This window comes from Cebus imitator, unplaced genomic scaffold (assembly GCF_001604975.1).
Source record: "Cebus imitator isolate Cc_AM_T3 unplaced genomic scaffold, Cebus_imitator-1.0 Scaffold517, whole genome shotgun sequence".
Taxonomy (NCBI): domain Eukaryota; kingdom Metazoa; phylum Chordata; class Mammalia; order Primates; family Cebidae; genus Cebus; species Cebus imitator.
Genome location: NW_016107832.1, coordinates 1,115,439 through 1,120,973, shown reverse-complemented (window position 1 = coordinate 1,120,973; position 5,535 = coordinate 1,115,439). Strand labels below are relative to the sequence as shown.

Sequence of the window (5,535 nt, the reverse complement as noted above, 5' to 3'; positions counted from 1 at the left end):
AAAAAAAAAAAAAAAAAAGTGAGGATGTTCATTAAAGCACTGTTTACATTAAAAATTAGACTTTTGGGTTGTTTTCATCAACAGGGCACTAAATACGTCAATTATGGCCCAATCTATAAGTTGATTAAAAATATATTCTCTGAGCTGGGCACGGGGGCTCACGCCTGTAATCCCAGCACTTTGGGAGGCCAAGGCAGGCAGATCACGTGACATCAGGAGTTCGAGACCAGCCTGGCTAACATGGTGAAACCCTGTTTCTACTAAAAATACAAAAAATTAGCCGGGTGTGGTGGCACACGCCTGTAGTCCCAGCTGCTCCAGAGGCTGAGGCAGGAGAATCGCTTGAACCCAGGAGGCGGAAGTTGCAGTGAGCTGAGATCGCACCATTGCACTCCACTTTGGGCAATAAGAGCAAAACTCCGTATCCAAAAAAAAAATGTGTTGTGCAATCAATAAAAAGAAAGATGTAACTTCATATTTATTGACATGGAAAGATATCCATGATATACACATTAAGTGAAAACAACACATGTAGTAGAATCCTGTTGGTACAAAGCTGCATACCTCTGAGCACAGCAGGCAGTGTTTCCCTCAGATAGATGATAGATAGATAGATAGATGATTAGATAGATAGATGATTGATAGATAGATAGATAGATAGATAGATAGATGATAGATAGATGATAGACAGATAGATGATAGATAGATGATAGATGGATAGATAGATGATAGATAGATGATAGATAGATAGATGATAGATGGATAGATAGATGATAGATAGATGATAGATGGATACATGATAGATAGATAGATGATAGATAGATGATAGATAGATAGATAGATAGATAGATAGATGGATAGTTTTTTGTTTTTTGTTTTTTGAGACAGAGTCTCGCTCTGTCGCCCAGGCTGGAGTACTGTAGTGCGATCTGGGCTCACTGCAACCGCTGCCTACCGGGTTCACACGATTCTCCTGCCTCAGCCTCTCGAGTAGCTGAGATTACAGGCGCCTGCCATCACACTTAGCTAATTTTTGTATTTTTAGTAGAGACCAGGTTTCACCATGTTGGCCAGGCTGGTCTTGAACTCCTGACCTCAGGTGATCCACTCGCCTCAGCCTCCCAAACTGTCCCTCATATATTATATAGAACATTATATTCCTATGAGTTTCTCCATGGTCTATGAAAGGTTGCATATTATAATTATCTTCTGAAAAGTTACCATGCTCTTTAACACAGTGAATACTCTTGAAGCAAAGTTTTAACTTTGCTTAACCTAGCATTACCCAAAGTAACCTCACCGTAGAGCCCTTTTATCACAGAATACCTTTTAAAATACCAAGAGATTGGGTGCAGTGGCTCACACCTGTAATCCCATCACTTTGGGAGGCTGAGGCAGGCGGATCACCTGAGGTCAGGAATTCAAGACCAGCTTGGCCAACATGGTGAAACCCCGTCTCCACTAAAAATACAAAAATTAGTTGGGCATGGTGGTACACGCCTATAATCCCAGCTACTCAGGAGGCTGAGGCAGGAGAATTGCTTGAACCTAGGAAGCCAAGGTTGCAGTGAGCCAAGATTGTGCCAATGCACTCCAGCCTGGACAACAGAGTGAGGCTCCATCTCAAAAAATAAACAAATAAATAAAAAATAAAAATAAAATACCAAACAAAAATAAAGAAAGTAACACACTACAGGTTATGGAAAACCCTTTGTGAAACACAGCCATCACAGAATATTCACTCGAATGTTTATAGTATATCTCTTTATATCTTTTTTTTATTTGTTTAGACTGAGTCTCAGTGTGTTGCCCAGGCTGGAGTGCAATGGCATGATCTCGGCTCACCGAAACCTCCACTTCTTGGGTTCAAGCAATTCTCTTGCCTCAGCCTCTTGAGTGGCTGGGATTACAGGCTTGCGCCACCACACCCAGCTAATTTTTGTATTTTTAGTAGAGACGGGGTTTCTCCATATTGGTCAGGCTGGTCTCCAACTCCAGACCTCGGGATCCACCCACCTCGGCCTCCCAAAATTCTGGGATTACAAGCATGAGCCACCACACCTGGTCTATCTATATCTATTTTTTCACCAAAACCACACATCATCTTTGTGAAAACAAAAACTATTTGTGAAAGAAAAAAGTCTAGAAATACAAACAATGATGAATGCCAAGTATTGGGAAGCTACTCTGTGTTGGGTACCATGCTAAGGGCTTTACATAGTCTGAAAATGAGAATTAAATGACATGAGAAGAAACCAAGACTCAGACATCATGTGACTTACCTAAGCTCATGCAGCTAGTAAGTGGCAAAGGCACAATTTGAATCACAGATCAGTCTGCCATTGTCTGTGTTCTTTTCTCTACACTATACTGTGTCTCTTCCATGTGATATTCTTCCTTTAAGGTCCCACGTGAGCAGCCAGCCAGCCTGCCAACCCCAGAAGATGCCCCTCCAGTTCCCCATGTACCTGTTTCAAACCTCAAACCTTTAACATGAAGAGAAAGCGAAATAGCTGGCACAGTATCCGAAATGTAGTAGATTTAATATAGTAATTCCTGTACTGACTGTCCATTAAACTCTTGGAACAGGAAGAATTTACATGTTTTCTTGGGTTCTTAGCTGTGTTATACACCTTTATCTCAAGGAAAATTTAGGCTTTAATATTAAGTACATGATATTTATAAAAAGATTAAGATAATGGCACGAAGCACTTACTTCAATCTCACAGAATAAGTGTAAGTCACATTCAACTTATCTGTATATTCTCCAGGAGTTTACGTAGGGGCTCCAATATAAGTGAGGAGGTTTTCGTCTGAATGCTTACAGCTAATAAAAGAAAAAGGAGAAGGGAAGAGAATTTTTATGTGAAACTGGCATTGTAAAATTTCCAATTCATGGCTATTTAGGCATGTAGCAGGCCAAAAAAAAACAGGCTTTTCATTATATTCTACATTTAAAACTCTTTATGATTTAAAATTCTTTTGTATCGAAATGTCCTCAACACTCAAATGAGACTAACTACACTATCCCAAATTCAAAACTTGGGAACTTTCCCTGTGCCTATAGGTAGAAAGAGAAAAAAATAAACCTGTCAGCAAACCTGTCAGCAAAGGACTTTTTCAAATTTCACATCATCCTTTTTCAATATACTACGTAACCCATCTTGTAACCTTAATTATGTGGCTAAAGAATTAACGGAGGTTGCGGTGAGCCGAGATCACGCCATTGCACTCCAACCTGGGTAACAAGAGCGAAACTGCGTCTCAAAAAAAAAAAAAAAAAAAAGAAGAATTAAATAGATGAAGCAAAAATCATATTTATAAGCACCCAGATATTTGAGGGCCTAGTGTGTATAAAGCACCATGCTTAGAAATGAAAGATACTGAAAATATAATCCACATGAACTTTTTGTCTGAAAAATAGATAACGTATTAAAAATAGAAGACGGAAACAAACTAGAGAAGTCTGAAACCAGCAGCAAATGCCTGGTCAGGGATGTGGAGACTCTTTTGCTACTCAAAATGTAAAGAGGAATAAAGGAAAAATGGGAGAAAAATCAAAAGGAGAAACAGTGATGCTTCCCTTTTGATTTGCTTACTCAGCATACAATTTATCCCTTGGCTTCTGTGTAATAAATAACAGGCAATCCTTATGGAATTGTCTATACGTGTGTATGTGTAATAAAACCATTCACTCACAGTTGTGAAAATTACTGATGTGCACCTCTTCCTATTCGTTTTTGTAATCCTAGTGCCTGGTACATAATAGGCCCTTATAAGTGTTTGTAGAATGAATAAATTGTATTTAAAGCCAGAAAGCTTCTTTATTCTTTTATTTCATTTTATTTTATTTTATTTTATTTTGAGATGGTGTCTCACTCTGTCACCCAGGCTGGAATGCAGTGGCACGATTTTAGCTCACTGCGACCTCTACCTCCTGGGTTCAAGCGATTCTCCTGCCTCAGCCTCCCAAAGTGCTGGGTTTACAGGTGCGATTCACCACGCCCAGCCCAGAACACATTTTAAAACAGCTATAAATTTTTAAAGTTATGATTTTTTGTTTTTATTGTTTGTTTTTAATTCTCTTTAGCCTTATAACCATGAAAAGAATAATGATTGTTAAGGCTCCAGATCAAAATGTAACACTAAAGAGAACAATCAAATTACTGCATAATAATCCACATTAAGGTTTACTGTGTATGTACAGGCCTTAAACCCAGTATAGAAAATACCTGCAACCAAGACTGTGTTAAGAGCTCTCGCCGAAGTAGAAACACTATTTTATTATAAACCACTGGCCTTATACATGAGCTGCATAAGGCTTTACAGGCCAGTTTCAGAACTTTGGCTTTTACTCTAAGTAAGCTGAGAAGTCAATGGAAGATTCTGAGCAGAGGATTGAAACAAGCGGAAATTTCCAAAGGAATGCTCCGAACACTGTATTGACCACTGGAAGACGAGGGGAGCAGCAGGGAGGCTAGCTAGGTTTTTGCGGTAATCCAAGTGAGGTAAAATGATATCATGGAGTTGAGGTAGAGTCGAGAAGTGGCGGATTCTGAAATATTTCGAAGGCAGAGAGCCATATGGTCTGTCAAAGGATTGGACTGAATAGGGGGTATGAGTGAAGAGTGAAAAAGAGGAATGAAGGGTGATGCCATGGTTTGGGGCCTGAGCAACTGGAAAGATGGAGTTGCCACTTACTGAGATGGGAAAAATAACAAAGGAAGCACATCCAAGTGGACATGTCCTGGCCAGGCGCAGTGGCTCACACCTGCAAGCCCGGCACTTTGGGAGGCAGAGGCAGGCGGATCATTTGAGGTCAGGAGTTCACAACCAGCCTGGCTCACATGGCGAAACCCTGTCTATAATAATAATACAAAAATTAGCTGGGCATGGTGGTGCATGCCTGTAATCTCAGCTACTCAGGAGGCTGAGGTAGGAGAATCACTTGAGCCCAGGAGGCAGAAGTGGCACTAAGGAGCGATCGTGCCACTGCACTTCCGCCTGGGCAACAGAGTGAGACTCCATTTCAAAAAAAAAAAAGAAGAAGTAGACATGTCAAGTAGAGAGCTAAATATACAAGTCTAGATAGAGATCTAAGAGTCATTATTATGGTAACACCATGAGACAGGTAAGACCACCACAGTGTAAGTATAACTCAAGAAGATAAAAACTTCAAAGACTGAGTCTAAGGGCCCTCCCACATTAGGAGTTTACAGAAATGAGGAAGAGATTAAGAAGTGACCAGTGAGATAGGAAACCAGAAAAGCATGGTAACCTAAAACTCAAATGAAGCAAGTATTTCAAGAATAAGAGGCCAGGTTCACACTTGTAATCCTTGCATTTTGGGAGGCCGAGGCAGAAAGATGACTTGAGGCCAGGAGTTCAAGGCCAGCCCAGGAAACATGGCGAGTCCCCATCTCTACAAATAAAAATGAAAGCCGGGCGCGGTGGCTCACGCCTGTAATCCCAGCACTTTGGGAGGCCGAGGCGGGTGGATCACGAGGTCAAGAGATCGAGACCATCCTGGTCAGC

The 5,535-nt window shown here is 40.7% G+C and overlaps 1 long non-coding RNA gene across 1 annotated transcript in view; it reads right to left on the bottom strand.

Moving 5' to 3' along the window:
• LOC108292974 overlaps positions 1-3,196 on the bottom strand; it is a 20,172-nt gene extending 16,976 nt beyond the window's left edge. The window contains exon 1 of the long non-coding RNA XR_001820514.2: positions 2,283-3,196. This is a non-coding gene — a long non-coding RNA (uncharacterized LOC108292974). The remainder of the gene's footprint in view (positions 1-2,282) is intronic.
• Between the last annotated feature and the right edge of the window lie 2,339 nt (positions 3,197-5,535).